At 46.1% G+C, this 13308-nt stretch overlaps 6 non-coding genes across 6 annotated transcripts; all 6 read right to left on the reverse strand.

The window, feature by feature from the left end:
- Positions 1–1274: 1274 nt before the first annotated feature.
- Positions 1275–1465, reverse strand: LOC130303285 (U2 spliceosomal RNA). Its single transcript, XR_008853382.1, has one exon. It is a non-coding gene; the product is annotated as a U2 spliceosomal RNA (small nuclear RNA).
- A 2086-nt stretch (positions 1466–3551) lies between these two features.
- Positions 3552–3742, reverse strand: LOC130303286 (U2 spliceosomal RNA). The gene has a single exon (XR_008853383.1). It is a non-coding gene; the product is annotated as a U2 spliceosomal RNA (small nuclear RNA).
- A 2083-nt stretch (positions 3743–5825) lies between these two features.
- Positions 5826–6016, reverse strand: LOC130303287 (U2 spliceosomal RNA). Its single transcript, XR_008853384.1, has one exon. It is a non-coding gene; the product is annotated as a U2 spliceosomal RNA (small nuclear RNA).
- A 2091-nt stretch (positions 6017–8107) lies between these two features.
- On the reverse strand, positions 8108–8298 carry LOC130303288 (U2 spliceosomal RNA). Its single transcript, XR_008853385.1, has one exon. It is a non-coding gene; the product is annotated as a U2 spliceosomal RNA (small nuclear RNA).
- A 2093-nt stretch (positions 8299–10391) lies between these two features.
- LOC130303289 (U2 spliceosomal RNA) lies at positions 10392–10582 on the reverse strand. Its single transcript, XR_008853386.1, has one exon. It is a non-coding gene; the product is annotated as a U2 spliceosomal RNA (small nuclear RNA).
- Positions 10583–12665: 2083 nt separating this feature from the next.
- Positions 12666–12856, reverse strand: LOC130303290 (U2 spliceosomal RNA). The gene has a single exon (XR_008853387.1). It is a non-coding gene; the product is annotated as a U2 spliceosomal RNA (small nuclear RNA).
- Between the last annotated feature and the right edge of the window lie 452 nt (positions 12857–13308).

The raw sequence follows: 13308 nt of genomic DNA on the forward strand, positions 1-13308 counted from the left end.
CACAGCAGCGGCTGCAATATCTCAACGGAGAATACGTTTATATATATGTGTGTGTGTGCGCGTATATATATATATATATATATATATATATATATATATATATATATTCTCCGCCGAAATCACTTTTAAACCCATTTCCACCTTTTTTTCCCTTCTCTTCCTCTTACTTTTTTTTCACGTTTTTTTACGTTTTTCTCCTTTTCGCCTCTTTTCTGGGCGTATTATTCTTCTTTTTCTTCTTTTTTTTCGTCTAATGCATACCCCATCAGTGCAGCAATGCTTATTCAATACCGCCAGCAGATGGAGACACTGGGGGATAATTTTCTAAGGATTTATACTGATTTTTCCTGTCTGAATTTGTCGCACAGAAAGTTGCAGGCCAAATATGTGTGACATTTCTGCGACTTTAGCTTCTAGAGCATTTTTACAACATTATACATAGGTGCTGAATACATAAAAAGCGACTGTTCAGCGACAGACAAGTCGCATCGGCTGAAAGTAGGCCAGAATGTCAGTCCATGTTGGAGCAGGTTTAGATACAGTCTAAAGCATAGATCTCAAAGTCTGTGCACAGAATTTAGCAAGGGCCTCGCACCTTCTGATGCATCAGGTAGGTGCACAATAGCATAGCCTAACCCTCTGTACTTTGGTCTATATTGATGCGGGACATAGACAGCCAGCTGATGACCAATCCATTAGTGCAATGGATGGCTGGAAGCATTTGTCTTTGCCTTTGCAATACCACAGAAGCAATGCATGGTCAATGTACAGCAATGACACACCTGTGTGAACAGCCAGGAGACCCCCCCCCCCCATGTTATGTTACATAGTTACATAGTTAGTACGGTCGAAAAAAGACATATGTCCATCAAGTTCAACCAGGGAATTAAGGGGTAGGGGTGTGGCGCGATATTGGGGAAGGGATGAGATTTTATATTTCTTCATAAGCATTAATCTTATTTTGTCAATTAGGAACATTCAGCACCCACCCGCTATCAAGGCAGCTGCCTATCATGTCATGCCCTACCTGCACAGGTGTGCTGGCTACTCAAATGATCCAATTAAGGAGGCCATTTAGTCAGCAGCAGCAGAAGTCCTGTGCCTGGACGCTCCAACAGCGGCCAGACACAAGCAGAAGCAGAAGCAGCAGCAGCACCACCTTTTGTTTTTTGGCTGCAGCAGCAGCAGCAGCAAGGCCCACAGGGCTGGCTAGCTGGCTAGCCAGCAAGCAGGTAGCAATGAAAGTAGGAATCTTTCTTTTTAACCCTGTAAGGGGGTGGTGCACTGTACCCGAAGATACTGCCATATCGGGTCAATGCATAGGGCGACGGAAGCAAGCTTCGAAATCGGCCCCCGTTCTCAAAAATCCATTTAATATATGGTCCCCAGATAGGGGACGTATCAGATATTAAACTGATAAGAACAGATACTACACTTGATCTTAGCCAAAAGGCCGAGAAGCGATAACCGTGAAAGGGGCGGGCCCAACAAGGTCCCCTTCATGGGCACTATCACTGCTTGCTGTCAGGGAGGCTGCCAGACAATTTTCCATGCACACTCTGGGCTGGGGGGCAGTCAACCACCAGTACACACAGCAGAACCTAAACCCATACCATTATTGCTAAGCAGCAAGACAGGGGCCCATTGCACTCCCACGGGGCCTTTTTAAATGCAATCCATAACCCGGATTTGCCAGGAACCCTTCTTACTCCTCCTACTTGCATGTGACACTGGGCTTAGGATCTGCATAGGAAACACACACACAAGCACACACCTACCTTTGTTGCCTGCAGATGCCTCCTTGGCTGTCCCCAAACGGTATCAAACCAACACCCACGGGAAGCTGTAAGCATAGAGGACATGCCTGCACCCCATTGGACTTACCTGTGTGGGTTAAACCCGGGTTATTTGACAACCTATGGCGGTGATGGTTCTGCTCAGGCAGAGCAGTGCTGATGCTCCTCATAAAGCTGTCGCTGCTGTGAAGGTTCTAGGTGACATCACAAATCCCTATGGTTACATACACAACAAAGCTGGGTTGTTGTTGTTTACACTCTGCAAGGCCTGTGGAAGTGAGTGACATCATAGCACTGTAGTTCTGAGGGTTCTAGATGGATGCAACAATCTCCTGTTGCTTCTATGAAGGCCATAATAGACGACATCACCAAACAGCTCCATAGTCACATACACAGCAAAGGAGAGATGTTGTTTACACCTAGTGATGTCAGTGGTATTGAGTGACATCACAGCACAGTGCTAAGGCTCCTGGGCCTGGACACAGCAGCGGCTGCAATATCTCAACGGAGAATACGTTTATATATATGTGTGTGTGTGCGCGTATATATATATATATATATATATATATATATATATATATATATATTTCTCCGCCGAAATCACTTTTAAACCCATTTCCACCTTTTTTTCCCTTCTCTTCCTCTTACTTTTTTTTCACGTTTTTTTACGTTTTTCTCCTTTTCGCCTCTTTTCTGGGCGTATTATTCTTCTTTTTCTTCTTTTTTTTCGTCTAATGCATACCCCATCAGTGCAGCAATGCTTATTCAATACCGCCAGCAGATGGAGACACTGGGGGATAATTTTCTAAGGATTTATACTGATTTTTCCTGTCTGAATTTGTCGCACAGAAAGTTGCAGGCCAAATATGTGTGACATTTCTGCGACTTTAGCTTCTAGAGCATTTTTACAACATTATACATAGGTGCTGAATACATAAAAAGCGACTGTTCAGCGACAGACAAGTCGCATCGGCTGAAAGTAGGCCAGAATGTCAGTCCATGTTGGAGCAGGTTTAGATACAGTCTAAAGCATAGATCTCAAAGTCTGTGCACAGAATTTAGCAAGGGCCTCGCACCTTCTGATGCATCAGGTAGGTGCACAATAGCATAGCCTAACCCTCTGTACTTTGGTCTATATTGATGCGGGACATAGACAGCCAGCTGATGACCAATCCATTAGTGCAATGGATGGCTGGAAGCATTTGTCTTTGCCTTTGCAATACCACAGAAGCAATGCATGGTCAATGTACAGCAATGACACACCTGTGTGAACAGCCAGGAGACCCCCCCCCCCCATGTTATGTTACATAGTTACATAGTTAGTACGGTCGAAAAAAGACATATGTCCATCAAGTTCAACCAGGGAATTAAGGGGTAGGGGTGTGGCGCGATATTGGGGAAGGGATGAGATTTTATATTTCTTCATAAGCATTAATCTTATTTTGTCAATTAGGAACATTCAGCACCCACCCGCTATCAAGGCAGCTGCCTATCATGTCATGCCCTACCTGCACAGGTGTGCTGGCTACTCAAATGATCCAATTAAGGAGGCCATTTAGTCAGCAGCAGCAGAAGTCCTGTGCCTGGACGCTCCAACAGCGGCCAGACACAAGCAGAAGCAGAAGCAGCAGCAGCACCACCTTTTGTTTTTTGGCTGCAGCAGCAGCAGCAGCAAGGCCCACAGGGCTGGCTAGCTGGCTAGCCAGCAAGCAGGTAGCAATGAAAGTAGGAATCTTTCTTTTTAACCCTGTAAGGGGGTGGTGCACTGTACCCGAAGATACTGCCATATCGGGTCAATGCATAGGGCGACGGAAGCAAGCTTCGAAATCGGCCCCCGTTCTCAAAAATCCATTTAATATATGGTCCCCAGATAGGGGACGTATCAGATATTAAACTGATAAGAACAGATACTACACTTGATCTTAGCCAAAAGGCCGAGAAGCGATAACCGTGAAAGGGGCGGGCCCAACAAGGTCCCCTTCATGGGCACTATCACTGCTTGCTGTCAGGGAGGCTGCCAGACAATTTTCCATGCACACTCTGGGCTGGGGGGCAGTCAACCACCAGTACACACAGCAGAACCTAAACCCATACCATTATTGCTAAGCAGCAAGACAGGGGCCCATTGCACTCCCACGGGGCCTTTTTAAATGCAATCCATAACCCGGATTTGCCAGGAACCCTTCTTACTCCTCCTACTTGCATGTGACACTGGGCTTAGGATCTGCATAGGAAACACACACACAAGCACACACCTACCTTTTTGCCTGCAGATGCCTCCTTGGCTGTCCCCAAACGGTATCAAACCAACACCCACGGGAAGCTGTAAGCATAGAGGACATGCCTGCACCCCATTGGACTTACCTGTGTGGGTTAAACCCGGGTTATTTGACAACCTATGGCGGTGATGGTTCTGCTCAGGCAGAGCAGTGCTGATGCTCCTCATAAAGCTGTCGCTGCTGTGAAGGTTCTAGGTGACATCACAAATCCCTATGGTTACATACACAACAAAGCTGGGTTGTTGTTGTTTACACTCTGCAAGGCCTGTGGAAGTGAGTGACATCATAGCACTGTAGTTCTGAGGGTTCTAGATGGATGCAACAATCTCCTGTTGCTTCTATGAAGGCCATAATAGACGACATCACCAAACAGCTCCATAGTCACATACACAGCAAAGGAGAGATGTTGTTTACACCTAGTGATGTCAGTGGTATTGAGTGACATCACAGCACAGTGCTAAGGCTCCTGGGCCTGGACACAGCAGCGGCTGCAATATCTCAACGGAGAATACGTTTATATATATGTGTGTGTGTGCGCGTATATATATATATATATATATATATATATATATATATATATTTCTCCGCCGAAATCACTTTTAAACCCATTTCCACCTTTTTTTCCCTTCTCTTCCTCTTACTTTTTTTTCACGTTTTTTTACGTTTTTCTCCTTTTCGCCTCTTTTCTGGGCGTATTATTCTTCTTTTTCTTCTTTTTTTTCGTCTAATGCATACCCCATCAGTGCAGCAATGCTTATTCAATACCGCCAGCAGATGGAGACACTGGGGGATAATTTTCTAAGGATTTATACTGATTTTTCCTGTCTGAATTTGTCGCACAGAAAGTTGCAGGCCAAATATGTGTGACATTTCTGCGACTTTAGCTTCTAGAGCATTTTTACAACATTATACATAGGTGCTGAATACATAAAAAGCGACTGTTCAGCGACAGACAAGTCGCATCGGCTGAAAGTAGGCCAGAATGTCAGTCCATGTTGGAGCAGGTTTAGATACAGTCTAAAGCATAGATCTCAAAGTCTGTGCACAGAATTTAGCAAGGGCCTCGCACCTTCTGATGCATCAGGTAGGTGCACAATAGCATAGCCTAACCCTCTGTACTTTGGTCTATATTGATGCGGGACATAGACAGCCAGCTGATGACCAATCCATTAGTGCAATGGATGGCTGGAAGCATTTGTCTTTGCCTTTGCAATACCACAGAAGCAATGCATGGTCAATGTACAGCAATGACACACCTGTGTGAACAGCCAGGAGACCCCCCCCCCCCCCATGTTATGTTACATAGTTACATAGTTAGTACGGTCGAAAAAAGACATATGTCCATCAAGTTCAACCAGGGAATTAAGGGGTAGGGGTGTGGCGCGATATTGGGGAAGGGATGAGATTTTATATTTCTTCATAAGCATTAATCTTATTTTGTCAATTAGGAACATTCAGCACCCACCCGCTATCAAGGCAGCTGCCTATCATGTCATGCCCTACCTGCACAGGTGTGCTGGCTACTCAAATGATCCAATTAAGGAGGCCATTTAGTCAGCAGCAGCAGAAGTCCTGTGCCTGGACGCTCCAACAGCGGCCAGACACAAGCAGAAGCAGAAGCAGCAGCAGCACCACCTTTTGTTTTTTGGCTGCAGCAGCAGCAGCAGCAAGGCCCACAGGGCTGGCTAGCTGGCTAGCCAGCAAGCAGGTAGCAATGAAAGTAGGAATCTTTCTTTTTAACCCTGTAAGGGGGTGGTGCACTGTACCCGAAGATACTGCCATATCGGGTCAATGCATAGGGCGACGGAAGCAAGCTTCGAAATCGGCCCCCGTTCTCAAAAATCCATTTAATATATGGTCCCCAGATAGGGGACGTATCAGATATTAAACTGATAAGAACAGATACTACACTTGATCTTAGCCAAAAGGCCGAGAAGCGATAACCGTGAAAGGGGCGGGCCCAACAAGGTCCCCTTCATGGGCACTATCACTGCTTGCTGTCAGGGAGGCTGCCAGACAATTTTCCATGCACACTCTGGGCTGGGGGGCAGTCAACCACCAGTACACACAGCAGAACCTAAACCCATACCATTATTGCTAAGCAGCAAGACAGGGGCCCATTGCACTCCCACGGGGCCTTTTTAAATGCAATCCATAACCCGGATTTGCCAGGAACCCTTCTTACTCCTCCTACTTGCATGTGACACTGGGCTTAGGATCTGCATAGGAAACACACACACAAGCACACACCTACCTTTGTTGCCTGCAGATGCCTCCTTGGCTGTCCCCAAACGGTATCAAACCAACACCCACGGGAAGCTGTAAGCATAGAGGACATGCCTGCACCCCATTGGACTTACCTGTGTGGGTTAAACCCGGGTTATTTTTATTTGACAACCTATGGCGGTGATGCTTCTGCTCAGGCAGAGCAGTGCTGATGCTCCTCATAAAGCTGTCGCTGCTGTGAAGGTTCTAGGTGACATCACAAATCCCTATGGTTACATACACAACAAAGCTGGGTTGTTGTTGTTTACACTCTGCAAGGCCTGTGGAAGTGAGTGACATCATAGCACTGTAGTTCTGAGGGTTCTAGATGGATGCAACAATCTCCTGTTGCTTCTATGAAGGCCATAATAGACGACATCACCAAACAGCTCCATAGTCACATACACAGCAAAGGAGAGATGTTGTTTACACCTAGTGATGTCAGTGGTATTGAGTGACATCACAGCACAGTGCTAAGGCTCCTGGGCCTGGACACAGCAGCGGCTGCAATATCTCAACGGAGAATACGTTTATATATATGTGTGTGTGTGCGCGTATATATATATATATATATATATATATATATATATATATATATTTCTCCGCCGAAATCACTTTTAAACCCATTTCCACCTTTTTTTCCCTTCTCTTCCTCTTACTTTTTTTTCACGTTTTTTTACGTTTTTCTCCTTTTCGCCTCTTTTCTGGGCGTATTATTCTTCTTTTTCTTCTTTTTTTTCGTCTAATGCATACCCCATCAGTGCAGCAATGCTTATTCAATACCGCCAGCAGATGGAGACACTGGGGGATAATTTTCTAAGGATTTATACTGATTTTTCCTGTCTGAATTTGTCGCACAGAAAGTTGCAGGCCAAATATGTGTGACATTTCTGCGACTTTAGCTTCTAGAGCATTTTTACAACATTATACATAGGTGCTGAATACATAAAAAGCGACTGTTCAGCGACAGACAAGTCGCATCGGCTGAAAGTAGGCCAGAATGTCAGTCCATGTTGGAGCAGGTTTAGATACAGTCTAAAGCATAGATCTCAAAGTCTGTGCACAGAATTTAGCAAGGGCCTCGCACCTTCTGATGCATCAGGTAGGTGCACAATAGCATAGCCTAACCCTCTGTACTTTGGTCTATATTGATGCGGGACATAGACAGCCAGCTGATGACCAATCCATTAGTGCAATGGATGGCTGGAAGCATTTGTCTTTGCCTTTGCAATACCACAGAAGCAATGCATGGTCAATGTACAGCAATGACACACCTGTGTGAACAGCCAGGAGACCCCCCCCCCCCCATGTTATGTTACATAGTTACATAGTTAGTACGGTCGAAAAAAGACATATGTCCATCAAGTTCAACCAGGGAATTAAGGGGTAGGGGTGTGGCGCGATATTGGGGAAGGGATGAGATTTTATATTTCTTCATAAGCATTAATCTTATTTTGTCAATTAGGAACATTCAGCACCCACCCGCTATCAAGGCAGCTGCCTATCATGTCATGCCCTACCTGCACAGGTGTGCTGGCTACTCAAATGATCCAATTAAGGAGGCCATTTAGTCAGCAGCAGCAGAAGTCCTGTGCCTGGACGCTCCAACAGCGGCCAGACACAAGCAGAAGCAGAAGCAGCAGCAGCACCACCTTTTGTTTTTTGGCTGCAGCAGCAGCAGCAGCAAGGCCCACAGGGCTGGCTAGCTGGCTAGCCAGCAAGCAGGTAGCAATGAAAGTAGGAATCTTTCTTTTTAACCCTGTAAGGGGGTGGTGCACTGTACCCGAAGATACTGCCATATCGGGTCAATGCATAGGGCGACGGAAGCAAGCTTCGAAATCGGCCCCCGTTCTCAAAAATCCATTTAATATATGGTCCCCAGATAGGGGACGTATCAGATATTAAACTGATAAGAACAGATACTACACTTGATCTTAGCCAAAAGGCCGAGAAGCGATAACCGTGAAAGGGGCGGGCCCAACAAGGTCCCCTTCATGGGCACTATCACTGCTTGCTGTCAGGGAGGCTGCCAGACAATTTTCCATGCACACTCTGGGCTGGGGGGCAGTCAACCACCAGTACACACAGCAGAACCTAAACCCATACCATTATTGCTAAGCAGCAAGACAGGGGCCCATTGCACTCCCACGGGGCCTTTTTAAATGCAATCCATAACCCGGATTTGCCAGGAACCCTTCTTACTCCTCCTACTTGCATGTGACACTGGGCTTAGGATCTGCATAGGAAACACACACACAAGCACACACCTACCTTTGTTGCCTGCAGATGCCTCCTTGGCTGTCCCCAAACGGTATCAAACCAACACCCACGGGAAGCTGTAAGCATAGAGGACATGCCTGCACCCCATTGGACTTACCTGTGTGGGTTAAACCCGGGTTATTTGACAACCTATGGCGGTGATGGTTCTGCTCAGGCAGAGCAGTGCTGATGCTCCTCATAAAGCTGTCGCTGCTGTGAAGGTTCTAGGTGACATCACAAATCCCTATGGTTACATACACAACAAAGCTGGGTTGTTGTTGTTTACACTCTGCAAGGCCTGTGGAAGTGAGTGACATCATAGCACTGTAGTTCTGAGGGTTCTAGATGGATGCAACAATCTCCTGTTGCTTCTATGAAGGCCATAATAGACGACATCACCAAACAGCTCCATAGTCACATACACAGCAAAGGAGAGATGTTGTTTACACCTAGTGATGTCAGTGGTATTGAGTGACATCACAGCACAGTGCTAAGGCTCCTGGGCCTGGACACAGCAGCGGCTGCAATATCTCAACGGAGAATACGTTTATATATATGTGTGTGTTGCGCGTATATATATATATATATATATATATATATATATATATATATATATATTTCTCCGCCGAAATCACTTTTAAACCCATTTCCACCTTTTTTTCCCTTCTCTTCCTCTTACTTTTTTTTCACGTTTTTTTACGTTTTTCTCCTTTTCGCCTCTTTTCTGGGCGTATTATTCTTCTTTTTCTTCTTTTTTTTCGTCTAATGCATACCCCATCAGTGCAGCAATGCTTATTCAATACCGCCAGCAGATGGAGACACTGGGGGATAATTTTCTAAGGATTTATACTGATTTTTCCTGTCTGAATTTGTCGCACAGAAAGTTGCAGGCCAAATATGTGTGACATTTCTGCGACTTTAGCTTCTAGAGCATTTTTACAACATTATACATAGGTGCTGAATACATAAAAAGCGACTGTTCAGCGACAGACAAGTCGCATCGGCTGAAAGTAGGCCAGAATGTCAGTCCATGTTGGAGCAGGTTTAGATACAGTCTAAAGCATAGATCTCAAAGTCTGTGCACAGAATTTAGCAAGGGCCTCGCACCTTCTGATGCATCAGGTAGGTGCACAATAGCATAGCCTAACCCTCTGTACTTTGGTCTATATTGATGCGGGACATAGACAGCCAGCTGATGACCAATCCATTAGTGCAATGGATGGCTGGAAGCATTTGTCTTTGCCTTTGCAATACCACAGAAGCAATGCATGGTCAATGTACAGCAATGACACACCTGTGTGAACAGCCAGGAGACCCCCCCCCCCCCCCCCCATGTTATGTTACATAGTTACATAGTTAGTACGGTCGAAAAAAGACATATGTCCATCAAGTTCAACCAGGGAATTAAGGGGTAGGGGTGTGGCGCGATATTGGGGAAGGGATGAGATTTTATATTTCTTCATAAGCATTAATCTTATTTTGTCAATTAGGAACATTCAGCACCCACCCGCTATCAAGGCAGCTGCCTATCATGTCATGCCCTACCTGCACAGGTGTGCTGGCTACTCAAATGATCCAATTAAGGAGGCCATTTAGTCAGCAGCAGCAGAAGTCCTGTGCCTGGACGCTCCAACAGCGGCCAGACACAAGCAGAAGCAGAAGCAGCAGCAGCACCACCTTTTGTTTTTTGGCTGCAGCAGCAGCAGCAGCAAGGCCCACAGGGCTGGCTAGCTGGCTAGCCAGCAAGCAGGTAGCAATGAAAGTAGGAATCTTTCTTTTTAACCCTGTAAGGGGGTGGTGCACTGTACCCGAAGATACTGCCATATCGGGTCAATGCATAGGGCGACGGAAGCAAGCTTCGAAATCGGCCCCCGTTCTCAAAAATCCATTTAATATATGGTCCCCAGATAGGGGACGTATCAGATATTAAACTGATAAGAACAGATACTACACTTGATCTTAGCCAAAAGGCCGAGAAGCGATAACCGTGAAAGGGGCGGGCCCAACAAGGTCCCCTTCATGGGCACTATCACTGCTTGCTGTCAGGGAGGCTGCCAGACAATTTTCCATGCACACTCTGGGCTGGGGGGCAGTCAACCACCAGTACACACAGCAGAACCTAAACCCATACCATTATTGCTAAGCAGCAAGACAGGGGCCCATTGCACTCCCACGGGGCCTTTTTAAATGCAATCCATAACCCGGATTTGCCAGGAACCCTTCTTACTCCTCCTACTTGCATGTGACACTGGGCTTAGGATCTGCATAGGAAACACACACACAAGCACACACCTACCTTTGTTGCCTGCAGATGCCTCCTTGGCTGTCCCCAAACGGTATCAAACCAACACCCACGGGAAGCTGTAAGCATAGAGGACATGCCTGCACCCCATTGGACTTACCTGTGTGGGTTAAACCCGGGTTATTTGACAACCTATGGCGGTGATGGTTCTGCTCAGGCAGAGCAGTGCTGATGCTCCTCATAAAGCTGTCGCTGCTGTGAAGGTTCTAGGTGACATCACAAATCCCTATGGTTACATACACAACAAAGCTGGGTTGTTGTTGTTTACACTCTGCAAGGCCTGTGGAAGTGAGTGACATCATAGCACTGTAGTTCTGAGGGTTCTAGATGGATGCAACAATCTCCTGTTGCTTCTATGAAGGCCATAATAGACGACATCACCAAACAGCTCCATAGTCACATACACAGCAAAGGAGAGATGTTGTTTACACCTAGTGATGTCAGTGGTATTGAGTGACATCACAGCACAGTGCTAAGGCTCCTGGGCCTGGACACAGCAGCGGCTGCAATATCTCAACGGAGAATACGTTTATATATATGTGTGTGTGTGCGCGTATATATATATATATATATATATATATATATATATATATATATATATTTCTCCGCCGAAATCACTTTTAAACCCATTTCCACCTTTTTTTCCCTTCTCTTCCTCTTACTTTTTTTTCACGTTTTTTTACGTTTTTCTCCTTTTCGCCTCTTTTCTGGGCGTATTATTCTTCTTTTTCTTCTTTTTTTTCGTCTAATGCATACCCCATCAGTGCAGCAATGCTTATTCAATACCGCCAGCAGATGGAGACACTGGGGGATAATTTTCTAAGGATTTATACTGATTTTTCCTGTCTGAATTTGTCGCACAGAAAGTTGCAGGCCAAATATGTGTGACATTTCTGCGACTTTAGCTTCTAGAGCATTTTTACAACATTATACATAGGTGCTGAATACATAAAAAGCGACTGTTCAGCGACAGACAAGTCGCATCGGCTGAAAGTAGGCCAGAATGTCAGTCCATGTTGGAGCAGGTTTAGATACAGTCTAAAGCATAGATCTCAAAGTCTGTGCACAGAATTTAGCAAGGGCCTCGCACCTTCTGATGCATCAGGTAGGTGCACAATAGCATAGCCTAACCCTCTGTACTTTGGTCTATATTGATGCGGGACATAGACAGCCAGCTGATGACCAATCCATTAGTGCAATGGATGGCTGGAAGCATTTGTCTTTGCCTTTGCAATACCACAGAAGCAATGCATGGTCAATGTACAGCAATGACACACCTGTGTGAACAGCCAGGAGACCCCCCCCCCCCCATGTTATGTTACATAGTTACATAGTTAGTACGGTCGAAAAAAGACATATGTCCATCAAGTTCAACCAGGGAATTAAGGGGTAGGGGTGTGGCGCGATATTGGGGAAGGGATGAGATTTTATATTTCTTCATAAGCATTAATCTTATTTTGTCAATTAGGAACATTCAGCACCCACCCGCTATCAAGGCAGCTGCCTATCATGTCATGCCCTACCTGCACAGGTGTGCTGGCTACTCAAATGATCCAATTAAGGAGGCCATTTAGTCAGCAGCAGCAGAAGTCCTGTGCCTGGACGCTCCAACAGCGGCCAGACACAAGCAGAAGCAGAAGCAGCAGCAGCACCACCTTTTGTTTTTTGGCTGCAGCAGCAGCAAGGCCCACAGGGCTGGCTAGCTGGCTAGCCAGCAAGCAGGTAGCAATGAAAGTAGGAATCTTTCTTTTTAACCCTGTAAGGGGGTGGTGCACTGTACCCGAAGATACTGCCATATCGGGTCAATGCATAGGGCGACGGAAGCAAGCTTCGAAATCGGCCCCCGTTCTCAAAAATCCATTTAATATATGGTCCCCAGATAGGGGACGTATCAGATATTAAACTGATAAGAACAGATACTACACTTGATCTTAGCCAAAAGGCCGAGAAGCGATAACCGTGAAAGGGGCGGGCCCAACAAGGTCCCCTTCATGGGCACTATCACTGCTTGCTGTCAGGGAGGCTGCCAGACAATTTTCCATGCACACTCTGGGCTGGGGGGCAGTCAACCACCAGTACACACAGCAGAACCTAAACCCATACCATTATTGCTAAGCAGCAAGACAGGGGCCCATTGCACTCCCACGGGGCCTTTTTAAATGCAATCCATAACCCGGATTTGCCAGGAACCCTTCTTACTCCTCCTACTTGCATGTGACACTGGGCTTAGGATCTGCATAGGAAACACACACACAAGCACACACCTACCTTTGTTGCCTGCAGATGCCTCCTTGGCTGTCCCCAAACGGTATCAAACCAACACCCACGGGAAGCTGTAAGCATAGAGGACATGCCTGCACCCCATTGGACTTACCTGTGTGGGTTAAACCCGGGTTATTTGACAACC

This window comes from Hyla sarda, unplaced genomic scaffold (genome assembly GCF_029499605.1).
Source record: "Hyla sarda isolate aHylSar1 unplaced genomic scaffold, aHylSar1.hap1 scaffold_1212, whole genome shotgun sequence".
Taxonomy (NCBI): domain Eukaryota; kingdom Metazoa; phylum Chordata; class Amphibia; order Anura; family Hylidae; genus Hyla; species Hyla sarda.